General features: G+C 39.4%; 1 long non-coding RNA gene across 1 annotated transcript; it reads right to left on the bottom strand.

Annotated features, from left to right (window-relative positions):
• Positions 1-15179: 15179 nt before the first annotated feature.
• On the bottom strand, positions 15180-21005 carry LOC124247437 (uncharacterized). Its single transcript, XR_006890726.1, has 3 exons — positions 19793-21005; positions 15700-15844; positions 15180-15414 (listed from the first exon to the last, which is right to left on the bottom strand). It is a non-coding gene; the product is annotated as an uncharacterized LOC124247437 (long non-coding RNA).
• Positions 21006-24057: the final 3052 nt, after the last annotated feature.

Here is a 24057-nt window from a genome sequence, read left to right as displayed (position 1 = left end):
AGATCTCTTTTATGTTAATTAGAATGTGAAACATGGGTTGTGAACTGTTAGTTTTCAAATGAAACTCATACATTAATGTTCAGGTAAAATGAAAATGAGAAAACACAATCTTAATAGATATTTCTTCAGTAAAGTTGTGGTTTATTTTAGGATGCGATTTTATTGCTTACCGTGATTTATGCCTACTTTATCTAAAGGCTCGTGGTGGCCAACAAGTAACGGCTCGTATTTTTTGGCCATTTTTCCCTGAAAACATAACTACATTTTAAAATATGGAAAAGTAATTTATAAGGGAAATGAAAAAAGCTTACATGGAAGATTACATAAAATACATCTGTCTTTTCAAGCCATTGAGATATATAAACAACTCGTTAAAACCTTAAAATGCCAAGAGGAAGGACAAAAGATTCTTTTATTGCAATGAACTTTTGAAAATATGTCTTTCCTTTTTTTTTTTTGCTTTAGAGGAGTAGGATTTTGCTTCACATTTACATAAAGATCTTGATTAAATGTGTGTGTGCCTATATATTTTAAAATATCACTTGAGGATCTTTCTTCAAAGGACTCAGTGACAGAGCAAAAACATTGGAAAAATAAACATATTTGGCAGCCAAGAATCTTTTTTCCATGAAAATCCAGCCTTTTGTTTTTGACAGCAAAGGTTTCTCTTTTTATGTCAAACGAAATTTTAAGATCACCTATGAGTTTGGAACCGAATCCGCGACTGCCAAATCTGATTCCAATCCTTAAAGTCTGTTTTTGTAATACTGCCAGCAATGCGCTAGCTTTAAATAGGTAGCCAGACATATTGGCACAAATATACGTGGTTAATCAAATAAAACTATGTAGCAGTTTGGGACCAATCAATCAACTTTCAGAATCTTTTAAGTCTGAAGCTGCTGTGAAGACATCATGGCTCGCAGTGAAATACTGCAATCAAACTGCATACGCAGCTGCTTTTGAATTCATCTTCTCCTTTGTTTTTAAGTTTTCATAGACCTGCCTCTTAACTATGAATTTTATAAGCTTTTGAAAGAAAAAACCTGGCAGGCCTGCTACTTCCACCAACAAAGAAACGAGAGCTGGAATCCAGTTGGAAGCTGAACACACTGTGAAAACTGCCAACTTGAACTTATCTGGTTAACTATTATCGTATGCATTGCACTTGAAATGCCTCACGATGACTGACACGATTGCCCTGAAAAAGAGCATTTGTGTGAAGAGACTTAAGGACCTTTTATTGTGCTCCGTAACTTGATTATGATTCTTTTCAAATAAAAGATAGCATTACCTAAAAACAAATCCTGATACCCAAACATGTTTTATTCTTTACAGACTACATTTCTGTTGCTTGAGAAAATTATTACTATCCTTCATTACATGCCAATGCCAACGCCACAAGAACTCCACGTATTTAAAAAAATTTTTTTGGTTTTAAATCAGGAACCAAAATTGCATTTTACAAATGAACTATTTATGAAACAATTCCAGGCCCTGTAGTTAAATCACACTGTTTTACTACTTTTATTTGTTATGCATTCTTCTTTGTTGTAATCATAAATGCAATTAATTAGAATTTTAAAGACTTGAAATGCTAATGAACCATTTGGCTCTACGAAACCAAAATGTTGGATCTGACCAAAATTAAAACTCAACTTCCAAACACTTGAAAAAAAATGTCCCCCTTCTTTTCAGTGTCTAAGGTCAATTTTGCTGAATCTCAAGAGAGGCCAATAACATTAGCTCCTAACAGGTTATGTTGCTACATAAAGTTTCTTTGTGTGTGTGTGTGTGAGATAGCTTCTCATCTTACTAAACAGTCTCAGTATGTTTTTTTCTCATATGTTTTATCACACATTCCCAGATTTGTTCATAGATGAAAATCTGAGAATTATGTCTGAAGTGGAGAAGAAAATAGATTTGAAAAATACATGGCTTACAGTAGTGAAGTTTGTTTTTGAGCAATGTTCACAAAAGCATAGCAATGTTAGATGTAACACTGAATTCAGAGCTGGAGAAAGAAAACTTTTGGTGAAATAGCTAATTTAAAACAAAGAAATATAACTGTAGGGTGAGTGCTCTTTTGTTTTCTTTAATAAAAGTATCACCCTATGAAAGTCAAAGAGTAAGTTATCATAAATAAAGGCAAGACACAGCAAGAGAAACATTAAACCCTGGCTCACCCACCGTGTCGCCACCCCCACCCTTGACTGCCCTAACTCCTTATGATCCCTATGGCCCGGGAGAGAGGCCTTGTCTGCTGAGATCTGAACACACCCCCCTCGCCCCTCCACCCTGCCAGGCCTTCCACACCCTGCCTAGGCCAGGTCACCCCCTCTGCATGCCCCGATTCCCCTCCCAATATGCATATTACTGCACTCACAATGTATTTAATGTGTATCTCTTCATTTCCAGCTAAATGGTAATCTTGAAGGTGGAACTGTCTTAGCATCTTGTCATCCCCAATGTTGCATAAAATGCTGGCCTAAAAGTTAAGGACTAAAGCCTGCACAGTTAAACTACACTTTCCACCCCAAGGCCTCATCCTCCCAAGGGCAGGCTCAAAAGCAGTTATAGGCGGTTGACTAGGAAAAAGCTAACCAAAGGAAGAGAAGGGAGGGCTGATGAAGGAATGACAGCTTGGTTATTCTAGGATTGCGCCATCCAGGTTCGGACAGGAAACCGCAACTAAGCCACATGCAAACAGTTCTGCAGCAGCCCGCGCTCTGCTCCTGTCCATGTTCCCTACAGGGAGCGTTGGAGTGTGTTGCCAGGCCTTGACACTCTTCAAGTAATTGAGAAACTTAGATCGTTTCTTTTAACGTAAAATATCCTAGTTTTTAAATTATGGCTCAATGTTTTTCTAAAACACCCTGTGAGCCACAAAAATATGTGAGTGAACCATAAATGGCATGTGGGCCATCAATATGGTCTCAGAGTAGAAAGAAGATGCCGCGAACATCCTCCTGGAATTATAACAGTGATGAAAATCATCAAAAACCTTCCTACCAATTTGGGAAAAGATAGTTATATGTATGTTTTTGTTATATTTAAACTTATACGCGAGCTTATACATAAACTGAAAATACTTACCTTTCTAGTTTATTCAAAGGGACACACATGTTTATATTTGTATTTATTACTTATCTGGTCAGATTTGGCAGGTTAGGGCTCAGACTGAGGAAACTTAAGGTCAGTTTAGCCCTGGATGGCCACGAGAGGAGTAGAATTGTAAAAATGCCGACCTTATTACTTGGGTTTGAATCCAAGTTTTCAGGCAGCTTGTTTTTCTGACCTTTCAAACCACCTCTGAATCTGCGATCAACACAGCACTAAGCTGAGAAGAAAAGGTATTTCCACCAGCACCTTTGCATAATTTGAAAGCTGTTCAAGTATTTTTGCAGGGACTGCGGGGGACGGAACGCTGGGAGAATAACAGCACTAGAAACAAAGCTGACTGGTTTCGCCTCGACTTTTTCTATCCAACTGAAGCACACTTCACCTGTGAATAGTGATTATTAAGTTTCTTTCAAGGGACTGGGGCCCGTGATTCATGAATGCCGCAGGTGTGAGCCACTGCGAGCCTTTGCTCCCCGTGAAAGAACGTTAATCATTATTCATGGGTGAGATAGTCCATTTATTCCGCAGCAGAGAAAGAATTCCTTTTTTATCTTCTTAAAACATGACACCTCCAATTTTATAAGCTTCACAAGAATAAAAGATTCCTTCCTAGAATTATGCTTATTAGGCTTCTTCCTATTTCATGCTTGTTTTTTAAATACTTGAATTTGCGTGGTTGCTAAAGTGTCGGTAATAATCTGTGGTTAAAAAGAGCGAGTAATTAATTAGTTAATTATGCAATACAATTTCCAAAGACATTGATTATTCTAAACCAATATTCATATCTATGAATACAGAATAAATCCCGGCAAAATGAAATCCAAGGGAGTGGTTGTATTGGATTTTGTTTGTATCAAACGTTGCTGGAAATAAGTGAGTCACTGGCTGAAGCTTAGACATCTGTCAATTGCAAAAAGATTTTAATTTGTTGTGAAAATCAATTGACAGTGTACACTCATAAATATTATATTACTTGACAAGCTTTTAGCTAATATTCTCATTTAATTCTTCATTTCATACATTTCATCCTTTTCCTAGCCGTTTTTTTCAAATATTAAAAATGTATTTGAAATACATATACTTCTTTACAGAGGAACGGCTAGGCTTTTCTTGTTTTTGTTTTCAAGCAACAGAGTGCACATGGTATAAATTCTTGCAGCTCATGTGAGCACCAGATTGATGCTGAAGACAAATAAAGTATTTTAATGCTTTAAAATAAATTCTCATTTGCCTTTAGCAGTTTTTTATCATGCCAGATTTAAAAGAAAAAACCAACAAAACTTACTACCTAACCAGATTATGTTCAGAATATATGCTGAGTAACCAAAGAGATTAATTCTTCCCTGCTGAGGTACAGATTACGTATGACATAACAGCGAAATTCAATCAAGTCAAACAACCAAGGTTGCAGAAAATTATGAAAGATGTTGGAAGAGAGACTGTAAATATTAAATTAACAAATGTAACAACTAAATGGCTGCTTTATCCAATTTAATATGGTTATCTATTTATATAGCAAAACCAAAACCTCAAGTAGCGATTAAGACCACATCCACTTCTCACTGATATTTTTCTGTTAAAACCAAAGACCCTGCAATCCTGGATTTGGTCAGAGAGAAGATGGTGAGGTCACAGTTTATGTTTCTTCTGAAAGAGCTAGACGAGGTTTGTTCTGTAGTTCAAATGTATAGAAATTTTATCTTGGAACTAGTCTCGGTAAGTAGGCAGCTCATCTAGATTTGCCTTTACTTTTTTCTTTTTTTACTTTCTTTGGGAAATTTCCCCAAATATTAGCCAATACACAGCTGAACTTTTGGGCAAGTTAGTGAGAAGATTATCAATTCTTTCAGGAAAGCATGGGAAATTTAGCTACTACAAGTCCAGAAGAGCATTCATTTTTCCTTCATTGGAAAGACCTGAACCTTGTCCTGTTCTAGCATATGCTGATATGAGACATTCATTTACGTTATTGTAACTTACATTATTGTATTCATTTACATTACATTATTGTACGAGGAAATGACCTCCCATATTTTATCAATCATCCTGGTGAAGAATTACAAGGTAGTTCTTATGGCTATGCCTAGCACATAGACCTAAAGCCAGACATTCATAAATAATAAACTATCAGCCAATCATTCCGCAATGTTCTTCTGTTTACTAAGAAAATGTGCCTATTAAAATTCGTCGAGAATTGAACCATCTTCTCCAAAGGCAAAAGATAAGTCAGACTTTGCAGACCGACACGCTCACCAACTACCTAAAATATAACAGCTTCAAGAGGCGTCTTAGCTGACTCGACTTCTCATATCCAAATGGCCTCTTGTTGGCCTTACTGGACTGTGATGGTTTCTCCCCTTCCTCCGTGACATGGAACATGTTTACTGCCTCTCTCTTGCTCTCTCTCCTTGGCGGTATGAATTGAATCTATTTTTAGGTCCTGCGTATTCTTCAGACTGTCTCAGTCTTGGCCTTTGAGAAGACCACTGTCCAGTTGGGAGAGATGTCAGAGCACCCCACCGGTATATCTGAGGTATGCTTTCTACCCACTGAGAAACATACTTCCCATTAAAAAGGAAATTCTAGAAAGGAAGAAGCATTTCATTGTTACATCTTTCCAAACTTGGTCGAATCAACACAAACGAGCTGGATTGTTGAATTTAAACCCTTCGTCTGTATTTCTCAAGAATAGTAGGAGAAACAGTACCGAACGGCTTCCCCAACAACTTTCTCAAAGTAAAGTAGAAATTGCTCTCAAATGCTAGTTATAAATGTGTAATCTGAACTCCAGCCACTCCACGGGGCTGCAGAAGAATTTACGATGTGCTAAATATTTCCTTTGTTCTTCCCAGTGGTAGCCTGCTGTAGCAATTAGAAAGCAACTGGCTCCACATGTAAACTGCTAGAATTTTCTAAAGAATTGTTGATAACTGTTCAACAGGCTCAATGAACAGGATTTTCTTATTGTGCAGAATTCTGATTTTTAATTTCCTTTCAAGGTCGTATTTTCCGAAATGTTTTCTAAAATTTTCTTACTTCTTCCCTGGTGCCTTTCCATTGCCCCTTTACAAGGAGGGAGGGGAAGTCAAGATGACTGCTGTAAGCCAATGGAAGCCCAGCTTCTCAGACTCCTAACACTGCAATCCTTTTTAAAGCCATATAAAGGTCCTTTGTGTTGCTATCAAAAACACCTCTGACCTCCTCTTTCTCATTTTCATGGAAAGTGACAGCCCCGTCCCATCCTTCATAAAAAAGCAAAAAATCTGCCAATACTGTCCTTCTTCAGCAGCCAGACACTATTAATCATCAGCAGGAGGCAGTATGGCTTCAATTAGCTACATAGTATACAATAAATTCTCGGTTATTCAGAGTGTGTGTGTGTGTGTGCGTGCGTGCGCCTGTGTGTACAGGGGGCTTACTCAGTGCTGAACACTTTTCTAAATACTGTACATGAAATAATTCCATGCGGATAGTACTATCCTTATTCCCATTTTATAACTGAAAAAATTAAAAGTATGGAGAAGGTAAATAACTTGCCCCAAATCAGGTAGCTGGTTAGTGGCAGGGCTGGAAATGGTTCTAAAATAAAGGACTCTGGCTGAGAGAGCGAATGTTTTTGAGAGTCATTTTGGCAAAGTGGTTAAGCGCTAGATTGTAGCATCTGCTACGCAGTTGCTATGTAATCTCGGGCAAGTTCCTGAGCCTCTCTGCCTCTGACTCACCAGCTATAAAATGGGATAGCAGTAGTACCCAGCTCACTGGGTCTTTGTGGAGATTCAATGAGTTAATAGGTATTAAGCATTCAGAACAGTGCCAGGCATGCAGCAAGCACAGTGCAGAGGCTACTTTTTATAATCCACGTGAATTTTTCTAATAGTAAACCTTAAGGAATAGAGGGAAATTCACTGCATTGTTACTTCTGGTCTCTTTATTTAACGCCACACCCTGAGCTAGTCGCAAGAGATCCGGAATGAACTAGATACTGTATCCAACCCGAAGTGTGTTAGTGTTTCATGGAGAAAGAAGTCTGGACACAAATTATAAGAAAGTATAACATGTGATAACACAGGTGATGTGTGATAACATATGGATGTTAAATCTTTTTCAGGGCAGCATCATGACAGCAGGACTGTGAGCTCCACCATTCAGAGGAGGAGCAACATTTTTAGGGAAGACTTCCTAAAATGTGCTAGATATTATCCTATATCATGAATGTGATTAAAACACTTGAGACGATAAGCATTGAAGGATGAGTAGGAATTAGTCGTAAGTGGGGTAGAGAAATCCCAGGAGTGGGAAAAGAATAGCCAAGGGCAGAGAGGAGAAAATGGTATATGGTGGATGTTGGGAACATGTGGTTACGGTATCTGTGTGTGTGTGGATATAGGGCAAAGGGGAGACAATGTGGCTAGAGACCTTCAGAGGCTGATTGACACACAGCTGCTGGGTTACTCTTGCTGAAGGACATTTCTCGTCAAGACCCTCCCCTATTACAAAGCCACCAATATTTCCTCACTGTTAAGTGTTGAATTGCAACCCTCCAAAATTTGTATGTTGAAGTCTTAACCCCCAGTACCTCAATGTGAACTTATTTGGAAATTGGGTCATTGTAGATAAAATTAGTGAAGTTAAGATGAGGTCATACTGGAGTAGTGTGGGCCTCTAATCCAATATGACTACATCCTTATAAAAAGGGGAAATTTAGACACATAGACCCACTTAGAGAGAAAATCATGTGAAGATGAAGGCAAAGATTGGGGATGATGCATCTACAAGACAAGGAAAGCCAGAAACCCACCAGAGCTGGCATGGAACAGACCCCCCCTCACAGCATTCAGAAGAAACCAACCCTGTCAACACCCAGATCTTGGACTTGCAGCCTCCAGAACCACGAGGGAACACGTCTGCTATTTAAGCCACTTAGTTTGTGGTGCCTTGTAACGGAAGCCAGAGCAAACTAACACACTCACCAGTACAACGTAAAGACTGCATTTCTCATGCTTTTCCCTGAATTCCCTAAAATAATTGGTAAAGACAGTGGAAATTAATAAAGGAGTAAGAGGATCGCGCCTACATCTGCTCCCTTGCTGACATTCTGAACTGATGAGCCTCCGACCCAAATTAATGAACAGCGCTACAGAACTCCCTACTCTTAAAACGCACTCCTCATTCTCTGCCATTCTTGCCTTTATTCTCAATCGTTCCCTACATCTAGAACACATTTTCTGTGCCCCATAATTCTAACTCAGATTTCTCCTCATTCTCAAATACCAGCTGAAGTGGCCCCTCCTCCACAAGGCGTTTCTCTGAGCCTGGCTCTTAAATTTTATATTTCTTTGTGGTGCTTCATATATTTGTATATTCTGCCTTGTACCACACAAATAGCAAACCTTCTTCTTGCCTTCTGCCCCTGAGGAGGATGTGAAATCCTTAGAGCAAGGGCAGTAGATACATACTCCCCATTTATTACATGAATTATTGTAGTATTTGACGTATGCTAAGTGATCAATATTTGCATAGGAATTGCTCTTTACATTGAAACTATCCTGAACACAATTAGTGATTCACAAAATGTATTTGGTTCTGCATTATTGTAGCGGGCCTCCAATTACAAGTATGTTACCCCACTTGACGCTGTCCCTCATTCGTTGATACTCTGCTCCTTTAACTTTAGAACAGCTGTTTTAATGTCCTTATGTACTAATTCTATCATCTTTGTCATTTCCAGGTCTATTTCTATTGATTGCCTTTTCTCCTCACTATGCATTGTATTAGCCTGCTTCTTTGCCCGCCTGGTAAATTTTGATTGAATGCCAAATTTTGATTGGGTGCTAGATTTTTCTTGCATTCAATTTGATATTTAAGTTGAGTCTTTGTTCTAGCATACAGATAATTTTTTTGGAATCAGTTTTAAGATTTGCTCTCAAGCTTTGTTAGGATGGATCCAGAGCAGTCTTTAGTCTATGGCCAATTTATCTTCGCCGCTGATACAATTGCTTCTAAGGAGTCTGTGCCCCATGTACTAGGTCCTTGCATTCTTGCTGAGAACACAATCTATTCCCAGTTTTTTATGATCTTTGGGGAGGTTCTTCCAGATATTTCTTTCCTGTGGTTCTTTCTCTGGATTCAGCTACTTTCTTCTCATGTATCCATAGTATTCAGCCAGAGATTTAAGGGAGCCTCTCCATAGATCTCTCGAGTTCTCTTTCTGTCCAGATCCATTTTCTCTGATTCTGCCACTCAAATTCTAGCCACCTTAACTTCCTTAAGCTCCCATCTGTGTCTCCCCGACTCAACAGGACCACGAGCTCTGTTTGGGCTCAGCCTCCACACACTGTGGCCTGGCACCTCTCTCCTGGTGGATGACTGGAGCTCACTTCATTTGTTTCCCTTCTCTCGGGAATCATTGACCACGCTGCCTGGTCTCTCATGCCCGAACACCACAGTTTTAGAGATTTAGTCTAATTTTCTAGTTGTTTAAGGTAGAAGGGTAAATTTAACCTCAGTTACCCTACAAATGCCTGTGAGGTACCTATGCTGTTGTACGTGTGAACACCAATTAGACAGTGCTGCACAAAACACAGTGACTGAGCTAAAAGGATTTGCACTTGTGTATAAATATCTGGCATTATTTACTGCCTCTGAATCTTTCAGTTTACATCTTTTTTTCTCATGGAAGGACTATTTGAAATAAAGTTTGGGTGAAAGATCTGCAAGAAGTGAACAAATACAGAGCTTAGGAGTCATGCAAACCTATGTTCCAATTCTGATTTCACCCCCTCAAGTGGCATAATCCTTCTGAGCTGCCCTTCGTCGATTGTAAAACGGAAACTAACACAATAATAGCACACGATCATTGTGAGGATTAAATGTCCACCACTTCTCTGCAGCTTTTATGGTGAGGCTTTATTCTGAGATCTCCACAACAGGGTGGATCAAGAATTGGATGTGAAGTTCTCAGTGGAGTCTGCCCCCACACAGGCACCCAATAACTTCCCTTCCGCATTCTCTTCCCCTCCAAACAACAGGAAACTTACTGTGTTGGAAACGCAAGATAATTGAAGGTCTAATTTCTGCTAACTTCTCAGATTTTGGGTATTTTTCCAGGCACTTCTTTACTCAAAGAAACAGGCAGATAAACCTGTTTTACCACTCTGCATCTTGAATATGAGAGTCTAAAGTATAATGATGAATTAGTCCATTTTTCATTTTGACAAGCTTTCTTCATATTCTTCCTAAATTCTTCTTCCAGGCAACTAGCATATGATTTTGCTTATAGTTGAACTAATATTTCTCTTACCTCTTATTTCCTGTTTTACTATTTCTTCCTATTCTCACATCCTTCACTGGGCTTCCCCAAAGATTAGTTTGTGATCCCTGTGCAATATGTTAGGAACTCCCAAATATTCGCTTGAGTTCTGTCTTTGAAATTTCCATTTAGTTACCTTTATAAGAACTTTATTCTCAGTGTCTCGTAGCTTTCCCCATTACCACACTCTCATTCCAGTCACAAAGGCCCACACATCTTCTTCTAATGTTCTCTTATTTAAATTCTCACGTTGCCAAGCCCTGGCAATTATTCCTCTATGAGACTTCACTCAGAGAAAACACTTTCTCACAAGCAGTAGTTTGTGGTGAAGTGGAAAGAGCACAGAATATGCTCACCAAAAATTCGAGTTTAAATCCATGTTTGGAGCATGTTGTGACCCAGGGTGAATTCCTTAAACTCTCTGAGCTTCAGTTTACTCATCTCTAAAATAAGGATAATAATAAACCCGTGGAGCTGTTATAAAAATTAGAATTATAGGGGCTGGCCCGGTGGTGCAGCAGTTAAGTGTGCACATTCCGCTTTGGTGGCACAGGGTTCGCTGGTTTAGATCCCGGGTGCGGACATGGCACCACTTGGCAAGCCATGCTGTGGTAGGCATCACACATATAAAGTAGAGGAAGACGGGCACAGATGTTAGCTCAGTGCCAGTCTTCCTCAGCAAAAAGAGGAGGATTGGCAGCAGATGTTAGCTAATCTTCCTCAAAAAAAAAATTGGAATTATATAACCCGTGAAATGCTTAACAGAGTAATCAGCCTATAGAAGATGCTCACTGACTGGTTACTTGCTTCCATACTGTATTTTTCTAAACCTCAAAGCCTTGTGCTCGGACTTTGGTAAAAACTTTGTGATATTTTCTTCACTTTTAAGTTTTTTCTTCTCTATTTTTATTAGCAAGGAATATTTATCCTGAGCAACATTGCTGAGGATCAAGCGAGATATGTAAAAATTGTATTGCACAGATATCAGTTAAGATGTATTTTGCTGTAAGTAAAACTATTCAAGCTTAAACAGTAAAAAAAAAAAAAAGAATTAGTTCATATAAGAAAAAGACCAGAGATAGTGCTGCATATTGGGATGGTGGATTCTGCCAGTTCTTTCCACATCTCTTTTCCTCCAACAACAGTGTTGGTCCCATCCAAAGACAGGTCCCTTGTGTCAGAATTGAGATCATATGGTTCTTCTTCCTTCTTGTCCAAAAGTAAAGAGAAATTGGTTTCCTGTATCTTTATTAGCCTCCACCTGGAGAACTATGTCTATTCTGGGCAGCGTGTGCCCTGTGCAGGATATTAATGTTTGAGTGGCAGAGAGATGATTGAGATAAAAGAGACGGTGTTAGTAATAAGGCAAATGCTGTTGCTTTTAATGTCAAATACATGGACTACTCAAACTCTAGGGTATACCAGATAGACGTGAAGAACTCACTTAACCTTCAGATTCTCCCATCCCATTTCCAAAGACTCTGATTTAGGTCTAAGGTGGTACTGAAAAATCTGCATTTTTATCAAATGCCCCAAATGAGAACTGAATAGACAAAATTTGGCTGAACGGGTATCCTTCAACCAACCTCTTCTCCTCACATCAGTATGAGACTAAAGAAGTAAGGTTTACTGTCCAATGCCAAATGCACAAGTGAACGAGGGTCGCTGATCTCACGAGCAACTGCTCATGAGAACTCCTGGAGTCTATAAAAATATGTTTAAAGAAGGGGCAGAGATGGACAGTGGAGGAGAGGGGCAGAGAGAGAAGGTACCAGATAGGAAGATTGAGTTCGGATTGTGAAGGGCCTTGACTGCTCTGCTAAGGGGGTTGGATTCTCCTGAAATCAGTGGGGGGTCTGGGAAGGTTTCCAGGCAGGGAGTAACACAGCATAATTTGTGTTATGGAAAACTGCCTTCGTCTGTGTGCAATGGATTGACCAGAAAGGAGAAGCTGGAGGCGAGGAGAATCACACATGATCAGAACCACAAATGGTTTCTTGAGGCCACAGGGACAGGTGAGGCCCCAGGGCTTGAAGGCCACTGAACCATGAATCAACAGAAGGGAGGCGTGATGAGTGATTGCCTCTGATTTCCATTTCGAATTAAAGCGATCCATCTCCATGAGGCAAGTGACCACTAGTGGCTGTTCAGTCCAGAAAATAAGTTTCTTGAAACTGAGACACTCTGTGCCAAGTTTCAAAATACAGAGGCAGCCCAAGAAAGACTTTTTTCCCCCCACTTATTAAAAATGATGGAAATTTCAGCTTAACCCTAGCAATTTATAAGGAGCCACAAATATTTTACATTAATGATGTATCATTAGCATAAATTTTTTAAGAAAAAATTGCCAATTTATTGACAGAATGGCTGAGACACGTTGTTGACACGTAGAGTTTAATTAGAGTCACCTCACTCTCCCAGGCTGGCAGGGGCAGGGGCAGGTGTGAGAGCCCCAAGTTCTATACTTAGCTGGAGGAAACAGGCTTTCCCTTTATAATGAAAACGTTCTCTGCCTTTGCCACGTATCTCTACTGACATTCCTCTTTTATCATCTTTCCAATGAGTCCACTTGCTGGACAAAATGCTAGATGGTAAAATTGGAGACACTGGCGTCAGTTCATTCCACTGGAGAGGGACCCAGGAATGAGGGAAGTTGGTTCTGTGCCCAGAAAGAAGTCAACTTGAAGAGCCAAAAGTTTTCGGGATGACAGAGACTATTAAATGGGAAATGGGCTAATTTTCCTCTCCTCTTAAATGCTAAAGACAATCTTTTAGAATCTGTATAACTCCAACACCTGCCAGCTACTCCCTAATTCTCTTCTTGGAGCTTCCTTCCACCCCATTTCAGTCTTCACCCTAGCCTCAGCTTTCCTGACATATGCAAATCCAATTTCATCAAAACATTAACAAGAGGCTGCAGATTTCATTTTAAGATGAGGTGAGGAGAGAATTTTATCCGAAAACCAGCAACCACTGTTTGAAAATATTCCCTCAGACATTTCTCCAACATCTCCGTCTACTGAGCTGCCTGGGAAGTCTCCTCTCCCCTTTTCCCCTTCCCTTCTGCAGCAGCTCAGTCTCCCCTCCCTCCCCCCCGCAGCCTCCTCCCCTCCCCATTCCTCTCCTGTTCTCTCCCTTTTTCCCCTCTCTGCAATCAGGCAGGGCAATTCTGCCCAAGCTCCCAGCTTGCCAATCATTCCTGGTTCTTAGCAAGGCAAAGGTCCCAAATTTAAAAGGAGAGGATAATTCTTTTCCTCTTATTATTATATCTGCATAACTCTGTTGTTTCATCTGCTTTTCCTTTATTTTTGCTATCAGCAAAAAAAAAAAAAAATTGGAAGATAGCTAAGTGTGGGGGGCAGTGTTTTCAGTTATGTCTGCAGCAAATTGTGGGACCAAGAGAAGCCTCAGATTTCTGTCTCGTATGTTCCTCAGTGAATTTACTCCATGCTGGCCACAGTGTTGGATCCTGGCATCTGTGCACTCTGCCTGTGCAGAGCTGGCATCCAGCCCATCACCCATATATCTCACATTCTGAACAGCGATATTTCAATTGAGTGTTTCACAGGGGGTCCTCAAGCAACTTCTCCCCATGGTCCTAACAACTGCCATGTAAATGTATTACTTTTAAAAATTGTTGAAAAGATGATAAAATAGGAGAATTTTTCTTAGGGTTGAACCACTCTTTCGGCTCCCCCCCGCCACAGTTCTGACTACTGTCCAAACATGGCAGAAAGGGAGCATTTGGTCCGTATCTCAACCAGCCCTAGAACTAATTTGTCAAGACACAAAGTAGAGAAGAATCCAGCAAGTAGTCTTTTACTTGGAGTTTGAGTCAAAAACTCAATCTAACTATGGAACCCAAAATGAGAATTGGAGTTAATGAAGTAGCAGAGCCAAGTACATAATTTGTGGGGCCCAGTGCAAAATGAAAATGTGGGGCCCATTGTTTAAAAGGCAAGAAGAAGTGTTGTTAAAGGTTCTACAATATAAAGCTTTGTCCTTTCTTCTGTGGTCTCTTTCTCAACTTGACATGGTGGTTTTTTAATTTGCTTTTAGCATTCTAAGTAAAGAAAAATTAAAATGTCTAATTAACATGAATTTTGCCGTTCAGCTTCATCTGGTGTAGTGCCAGTTTTAAACGCAAATATAAGAGCATTTAAGTTGTATGTGAAATCACCAAAATCACACAATTCATATTTCACAGCTCGTACATGTAGCTGTTGGTGGGCTAGTGGTTAAGTCTGGCACTCTCACCGCTGTGGTCCGAGTTTGTGTCCTGGCCGGGGAACCACACCACCCGTCTATCAATTGTCGTACTGTGCTGGCTGTGTGTTGCTGTGATGCTGAAAGCTGAAAGTGGTAACACCAGTGTTTCAAATACCAGCAGGATGACCCAAGGTGGACAGGTTTCTGCAGGGCAGAACAGACTAGGAGGAAGGACCTGGCCATCCACTTCCCAAAAAAGCTGGCTATGAAAACCCTGTGAATAGCAGTGGAATATTGTCTGATCTAGCAAGGGAAGGACATGCTGTCCACAGGGTGGCTAGGAGTCAGAATCCACTCCATGGCACGAACAACAAAGAAAAGCAGAAGCCATGCACAAAACACAATTCTTTTTATTTCATTTATGGTACACACATTCTTACCAACAGTCTCTACCTTTGGCTTCCTGATGGACGAGAAAGACTGACAGGAAAAGAATCAATGGGTTGACCTATTTTTCCCTTTCCCTCTATGTCATCATTTTTAGAGTAGGTGGTTGGCTAATTCAGGGAAGTAAGAAAAAAAAAAAAGAAAGGATATGAGAGATTCTCTGGGTCACTGTGTTTTTTAGAACATCATTGTGTGTCTTCTGCGTTGGAACCATCTTCTGGTTCTCGGGAAGAGCCTGGCCTCTTGGGGCTGACAGCAGTAGACACAACACGCTCAGCTTGTACTCGGAGTTTCGATGAACTCAGTGAGTCCACTGGAATTCTGTGCTCCTGGGGAGGCAAGGGGCAGTGGACACATATTGAGCGTATCTCCTCTCTCAACTGCTCAACTGTCTCATTAGATTTCAGTTGTAAAACACAAGTTCAAAAATAAAATTATTCAGAATTTCAAGATGGTGACAGCTGAACATTAAACCAAGGGTGTGGCCCATCTGATTGGGGGGCCACGTGCAACTGCCCAGATGACATGCCCAGAAAGCCGGCTCTGTGAAGTGGCCATTCTGCTTTATCCCTCCCCCCCACCCCCAGTTACCCTCACTGGCATTGGGCACCTACTGGGCCATCTCCTCAGAATTGGCGAGAAATCTTGCCTCCTCCTTTCTTCCTCATTTCCGTAGTTCTTCCCTTCTTTTACCTTTTTTGCTCTTCACCCAGAATCAGCCTTTTATACTGGTTGGCAATGTTTTAGCTCCGCCTCTACCTGCAAAATGGGTGGGAGTGATTTGAGAGAAAGCTCCCCCTGCCCGTGGGCCTTCCTCAGGAGGTGCTGTTGAAATATTGTCTAGTATGCCAAAGGTGATAGGTATTTTATGATGTTTTTGGAGCGTCTGCTGTGTTTGGAAGCAGTCTTATAAATACAGGTAATGAGGAGCCACAGAAGATTTAAAATAGGAAAGGAAATTGAAAAAATAGGAAACGTTTCCTTTTAGAAAAGTCTTTCTGGCATATAGCATGCACTTAAATTGAAGGAATCTGGAGTAAATCTTGGAGACTAGTTAAAAGAAAGCAATTCTTACAGCCCTTCACAAAACGTGAGTTACCCAAATCTTTAGTGCTGAATGACACTCTGATACCTTGGTGTCACTTCTGTGGTAGGGATGGGGAGTCAAGAATTAGTTAGTTGACAGCTTCAGGACTGGGGGAAAACATCTCCCAATTAAAACTGGTTCATGGCAGAAAGAGGAGAGGAGGCAGGTAACTCTTCCAGGAGCTTGAGAGAAGAGGATGTCTGGGCCAACAGGCCTGGTCTTCACAAAGTCAGCAGGCAACTGTGTCCCCTCCTGAGGTTACACCAGCTGGGGGATGGCATTGGAGCCTGTTGTATTGAAAAACATTGGGACTCCCTTGGGATATAAGTTCTGGGAGCCCAGCCCCTCCCTGCCCCACTTCTGGATTGAGCTCTTCCGCAGTGCTTTCACGCTCTCCATCTAAACATGAGAAGTGAGGAAGAGAAAGTCATCACATTCTCTACAAAATCTGCACACACTCATAGGTTCTTGAGAGCGTGCTTCCTGCCCAGACAACTGAATAAACTGAATTCTTTGTTCGATCCTATTAGAACAGGAAGGAATCCTACTAGTGAGCAGAAGCTGTTCCTTCTAAGTTCTGACTTTACCTGGAGGTTTTGGTTTTGGTTTTCTGTTTTTCGGTCTTGACCTTTCTTCGTACGATGACACAGGGATTTCTTGGGATAGTTACCTATCTCTGGCTTGTGAAATTGCTTTTTGTTTGAATTAAAGCTGCATATGGAAGACTGAGGGCACTGTTGAGCTCTTGTACCACGAATTTTGGATTTTAAAAAAGTTTAGGTAGTTTGTCTTAAATAATGTCAGGACAGATGGAAACACAACTGTGAATGCTTAATGTTTTTTTATGTCAATCTTTTTTACTTACTATTAGCATAGTGTAAAAACTGCTAGTGAAATATCATATGCCTGCTACCTCATTTGGAAATTCCCATGTGCAAATTCCAAGTTAACATTTTTAAATGAATAAAGACAAATAAATCAAGCTGAAAGGTAATATGCTTTTTAATTCTACTTTTAAATGAGTAAATGAATCTAACTCTCTCCTTATAATTTGATGACCTAAAAGCACTTTTAAAAGTTAGGTTAAAGAGGTAAAGACTCAGAACATTCTTTCCTCCAAAGGTTGATATTCTCAAATGTAGAAATAAATTTAAAATTTCAGCAAAATGGAATTTTATCATATTGTTGTTGTCCATTCCATGGAATAGAGAATGAAATGCATGTACTTTTGCAAAAGTTTTCCAACCCATAACCCAATGATACTTGAACTTTAGACAGATATTAGAGATTGGCTAGAACTTAGAATTATTTCAAAGTCGATTCTATTCAAATATTTCAAAAGTCCTTTCAAAACTTCTTCACAAAAGTGATTTTAAGATATTCTTTTAACTATAGTCTATTTAAATCACTATATTTATAAAGTCCTACATATGTTTGGCAAGCAGCACAACAGTCAGGTGAAGATTGACTGTTTTTGTTTTGTTTTGTTTTTGGTGAGGAAGATTGGCCCTGAGCTAACATCTGTGCCAATCTTCCTCTATTGTGTATGTGGGACACCACCACAGCATGGCTGATGAGCAGTGTCTAGGTCCCTGCCCAGGATCTGAACCCTCGAACCCCAGGCTGCCAAGGTGGAAAGTATGAACCTAACCACTATGCCACTGGACTGGCCTCACAGACTCTGATTATTTTTATACTTTGTTTGCCAGAAACTTTGGAAAATGTCTTAATGTTTTACTTCAGCAGCACAGCCCCAGCGAAGTTCCCCACAAATCTCTAAAGATTCTCATTTTTGATAGGCATTTACTTAGCCTATCTCTAGAAGAATCATGGGGTTGATTGACAAGAAAAACTACCTCTCTCTCTCTCTCACTTGCTCTAGCTCTCCATCTTGCTCTCATTTTGTCTCTCTCTTTCTTTAATGAAGCAGTTGCCCTCTAAACTTGATCCCATGTGGTCCCATTTAAGAAAAGAAGGGGGAAAAATTAAAATCAGTTCTCACTAATTAGAGGAAAATAGTATGTAACTAATTGAAAGGTCTTTTCATACTTATGGCTGACATTTCCACCAAGGGCTAATTGACCGTTGGGTCTAAAGGGTTATGTGCTTTTTTTAAGCGACATGTGCTCCTGGCCAAGTACTCGCTGAGACACGCTGTGAGTAGTTTTAGATCACTGGCAGCTCTTGCTATTTTAGTCCATGTCACTGCCTGAAGTTGTAATTAATTTGGATGACCCTAAAAATCATAATTATGACAGTTCTGATATTCGGTAAGAACAACTTACATTCGGTCTTGCCAAGAAAGTCATGGAGCTTTTAGCAGAAGGAAAAAACAATCTTTACAACGTGTACAATGAACATCTCACATAGAAGCAGACCGCAGGAGCCTTGACAGGGCTTAACTTATCCTTGTAAGTAATTTGTGGACTATTCCATGCTTGCTAATTAATTGTTCTGCATTTTAATTATATTTTCTATCAGTAATGTGTGTTGCATTTGTTTTTGTTTTTGATCTAAAAGCTCATTCATGGACAACATTTATAGCCAATGCCAATTTAACTCATTCTTGTACATATAAATGATATTTTCACCCACAGAGCACCGTATTTCATTCTTTTCCTGACTAAATCACCATGATAAAAAAAAATCAAAAAATATCATTGCTAAATTTCTCTCTCTTGCTCCTGATTTCTTTTCTTCTTTTCTTTCGGTTTTACTTGTAACAGCTAAGTTTCCTAATAGATTTTCTCATTCTTCAAACTGTGAAAGAAAAAGAATTCACAAAGGAAAGGTTTTTTAAGGAGTTAATAGTGAATGCCTAAGATGTTGAAGTATGATCTTTTTTTGATTTTATGAACAGTGAGAAAAGTATTTTGCACATGTAAGCAATGAACTGAGCACAGACACATTTTTATAAAGTCTCTTTGAAAATTACTCAAAAATTATACTTTTAGTATGTGTTCCTATTGGGTTGATAACAGGTTTTGTAATAAATTATTTTTCAGAAAACTATTTATTTAGATTTGTTAGAGTTATAGGGGCAAAGAAAATGAAATATAATTTAGAGTCGGAAGTTCCATATTTAAATATTGACTGTGGTTTGTCCCAGCAGTTTGATTTTTGATAAATTATTTTCTTTGAACTCCAGGTTCACCCACAAAATGAGGAATAATCACAGTAACAATCTACTCTACAGGGTTGTACTGAGGCCCAAGCAAGCACAAGAATGGTCGAGGGGACGCTGGGAGTTTGTACGAACAAGTAGTCAAGGATTAGTATTCTAGTCTATCAAAATTGCTTCTTGCTTAATAATGTTAAGGGGGGAAATGACTAAGCAAGTAAAGGAGGAGTAACGTCTAAGCTTCCTTACTGGTTTTTCACTTAATCTTTTTCATGTTTATTTTAGAAAAGTTGATAAGCAGCAATATGACTTTACTATGCCTTTAATGTTAAGCAGCATTACGAGGAGGTAACGAGTGCTGAGCTTAAAGGACTATGTTCTGCTTTCGCCCATTGCTGACTGGGTAGAGGCAGGTGGTAGCCCTGGGACTGCTCCGGGGGAACGCTGGCTGCCGGTCTACAAGATGGGAGCGGGAACCGTGGAGAACCGAATCACGCACCTGTGACCCTGAACCACACAGGTGCACGCTCTTCCAAGCGGTCCGGACTCAGTCGTGCGGCGAGCTCACCTCGCTGATGGCACACCTCCCCGAGGAGCCCAGAGGGAGTGGGCGCTGGGGGGGTCAGGGACCAAGTCTCCTACTGGGTGCTGGACACCTGCGAACTGATCCGGGCCAGGGCGGCCCTGATTCACTTCCTCGAGGAGGAGAGGAAAGTTACTGCCTGGCAGTGCTCCAGCCCGCCTGGGAGAGCCACTCTCCCCATATAAACATTTCAAGGAGCGAGGGCACCAGTACCCGTTCTTTATACCTCGCAGGATGGCGTGAGGCTGTTGGACATGATCCTTAGGAGTGCTTGCAACTCCTCCTCGGAGAGAAGTAGCCATAATATAATAAGGGTTTTTTTTTTTTTTCGTTTTTTGCTTCATTTGAGGTGGGTTTTTTTCTTTTCTGGATCCTCTGGGAGAAATTGTTTACTTGCTGCTTGTTCCATGAATTGTTTTTTTTTCTGGTAATATGAGTAGCTTTGTGCTCCTAGGAAGTTAAAAAAAAAGAAGAAAAAGCGTTGCACCAGTATAATATGTACATAATAGTCTCCAAATGAAGGAAATTTTGCATTTGTTCTATGGATTCATATAAACCAGATTTTAGAATCTGATGTTTTTTCTCCCAAGTGGATTTCCATGTACCTTTAACTTAAGTTTTAAAAATCTGCACATACCTGAAAGTGCATATTTTTATTTAGATGGATGAATCACTTTTTGTTTCTCCTTTAGAAAACTGATAAAAAATCCTCAATTAAAATTTGATATATTTAGTGGTAAAAGTATTATTCTAAAACATGACTTGCGAGTTAAAATACTCCCCAGAATATAAGCAGCCTATAGCTACAGGGAAAAAAAGCTAAAATGCTGTAGATTTAGTTTTTTAGTTATTTCAATTCTTACTTCTCAAATCCTGTTGCTTTTATTTTTGTAAATATGACTCAATTTAGATTTGTAATAGGAGTTAGTATGGGTTGCCTAGATAATAATTAGATATTAGTTATGGGCTGTTTTTTTGTGTGTGTGGTATGTCCCATAAATGAATGTCTGGAATATTCTTAAGTAAAAATTTTGAAAAACATGCTATCATTAAAAATTTATCAATTAAATTTTTCAATAACTTCGTTCTTTTAAGAGAACAATCCGTGCTCCTAAATTCACTTTTGCTTTCTCTCCGTGTTCAGTTTTTATTTCCTTCACATCGCCTTTCTCTGCGTGCTTTCTCTCAAGCATACCTACAACAAAGCCACCTGTTGTCCGAGGCCTCGTTCCTACATGAATCACGCCCTGTCAAAATTTCGAGGTTATAAATGTTCAGCTAATTGAGCAGTCTGACTAGCTGAATGCTTGTAAGTGCTTTATAATATCTTTCAACACTTCAAAACTCCGGCCCACTTAAAAACTCCAGAATCCCTGAGCAAACGGGACAAGTCATTCACATGGATTCTTGCTGATAAAACTGAGAGCATGTTTATGAATTTCTCCAAATTTGCAATAAGGTAACTCAGTTCTGCTCGTAAATGTTTGTTTACAGCTGTGTCTATATTGTGCCATAGCAAGTGGTTGGAAAGTGAAAAGCTTACCCAATCAGCCAGTTATTTTGACTACTCCATATTAAACATTAACTTGCATTTTTTTCTCACCAATTAGATGTTTTGGTATCATGAATGCTTGTAGTTTCTAAGAAGGAAGTCGGTCTTGCTCTCTCTTTTCCTCTCTCCTCCAATTATTTTTTTCTGTTAGTGAGGAGATACTGAAAATGGATGCACAAATAAATAAATACATCTATATCTTACATGCCAGTGCAAGCCGTGTTGTTCCTAAGATTTCTGCACATTCCTGGGGGACTTATATTTTCATAGTCTCTTCTGGCCTCGGTTCCAGATTTGACCAGCTTCTGAGTCTTTCTCCTGTATCAATTCCATCCTTTCTGCTCTGCATCAATTTGAACATGGAATTAACTCAGCCCTTTGCCTTAATTCCCTCAAAAAAAGCAAATCTGCTCACAAAAAGCATCTTTCCGTGTAGCTGACTTTACTGAAAGTTTGATGAGACTAAAGCAGTTTACACAGCAATTACACTATTTTGAATATTGGCGATTTCTCTACTTAAAAGTATGTTGGCCCCCAGCCATACATCACAGGGACTAAACACCTCTTCTTTACAGGATAATTCCTCTTTCCCTAACCAACCTCAGACTCAGCTCTGACTTTCCAAGATACTTCCAAGGACTCCCTAGGTGTCCCTGTAAGCATCTTCTTCAGGTATTACCCATTTTTGTCCTTCGCCAATCTCTACCAGGGGAAGAGAGGAGTATAACAAGCTTCACCTCACTCTTAAGAAATATTCCTGCTCAAACCACACACTCACACACATGTAAGTCCGCCCACATTCACATCCTTAGAAGGCAGAAGTATCTACAGTCAGTTTGGGTTTTAAGCAAAAATTCTCCCTGAATACGTCTGTATTAATGTTTAAAAGCTCTTAGTTGTTGTAGACATATGTTTCTGTCAAAACTTCTCCAAGCTTCCCTTGCCTGTCCCTCAGAACTCACCATGTCAACCTGGCCTTCTTTCTCCTCATTGAAGGGCAAGCTCATTCCTTTCTGTGTGACTTTTTCACCTCCTGTCTCTGTGCCTCTCAGCATAGCTGATTTACGCTCCTGATGTGTACCTTAGCCCAGAGTTCTGTCTTTTGGAAATCACCATCCAATCTAAGGCAACGTCTTCCCACCCCACAATCACATCACCCAATATTCTCTAGAAAAATCACTGTTACGTTTCTTTAAATGATCACATCTGGGATTATCTTTATTTTTTTGTTTAAATAGTCTAAATTCTCTATCCTTAAGGACAGGGTCCTTTTTTACATCATTTACTGCTGTATCTGCAGGACCAAGAAATGTGGGTGATACTCAGGAAGTGTTGCTTAGTATATTTATAAAAATAAATAATTATGTCTGTGGTTAAAAAAATGAAAGGAATAATATTTGCTTAATAACTTTAAAAAGTATAACTTAGCTAATGTATTTTAAAGGACATATTCTATTATCTGTCCCATAACAGTTAATATTAATTGAATAATAATTATAATTATTTCTATAACCAGAACTTTCTGATATCAAATTGATGGTAAAGACCACCATTTACTATGCTCATATTTAGATGTAAATGTTCAGAAGAAATAGTAATAGCCTGGGAATTAAAACAGCCTAGTTAAAGATTAGCATCATGGAATTCTAACCCAATCCTCTCATTTAACATTTGTGGCAACTGAGATGCAGAAAAACTGTCTTACCCAACATTAATGGCAAATTTGAGTCTAGAATTCAGGTTTCTTGAATCTCAAATGACTAATTTTTCCCCCTAAGCCATGTCTCCAGTCCTAATCTAAGAGTAATCAGTTACTTCATGTTTTCATTTCTAGAATAAGCAGTTGAAATTAGATAAGCTCTCAGCATTGGCAGTTCAATTGCTCTCTTTCTTCCTTCCCTTCTGTTCATCAATTAGTCCACAACTTGACTGGAAGTAATCTCCTTAAATTCTCCTGACATTGTCAAGCTCCTACTCAATGATACCTTGAGTCCCAAACAGCTATAAATGTTTATTACTCTGGGGTACTGGTGAGTTCTGACTGGTTGCTGATGGTACACAGCACAGCAGAACTCACAATGACTGGATCTACACAAGTAGGTAAATAGGGAAGGATGACCATTTGTGAGCACTTCTTTGGAGGACTTCCTGAGTATTGAAGAGTCAGGCATAGCCAATCAAGTATAAGGTGATAAGGTCAATTACAATCAAATAAGTTAAAGTTGCATGTAGTATAGAACAAAGTTAAAATTAAAGCATCTTGGGATGACATTGTTAGGACTTTCTGGTAAACAGTGTATTTGATTTAGAATTAAATTCCCTTATTCATCATGGAGAGAAAGTTGGTCCTGTTTCCTCTGTTCTCACCAGTATTAGTTTTTGCTTTCATATGGAGCAGATTACCTGTATGTTAATGAATATTATAGACTAGAAAGAAATCTCCTTCATTGACGTAGAAGCCCTTGGATGAATCAAATTTAATCTACTTTAGTTAGATTGTTATCCAATTTATTTTAATATTTCACAAAAACTCACAAAATCTACCCGGTTAGGTTTCTATAGTCCAGTAAAAACTATTTTTAAGAAGGAGACTGGATTGAAGTATATTTTCTAAGCTATTACATGAGTT

This window comes from Equus quagga, chromosome 11 (genome assembly GCF_021613505.1).
Source record: "Equus quagga isolate Etosha38 chromosome 11, UCLA_HA_Equagga_1.0, whole genome shotgun sequence".
Classification (NCBI taxonomy): domain Eukaryota; kingdom Metazoa; phylum Chordata; class Mammalia; order Perissodactyla; family Equidae; genus Equus; species Equus quagga.
This window is presented reverse-complemented; position numbering and strand designations above follow the sequence as displayed.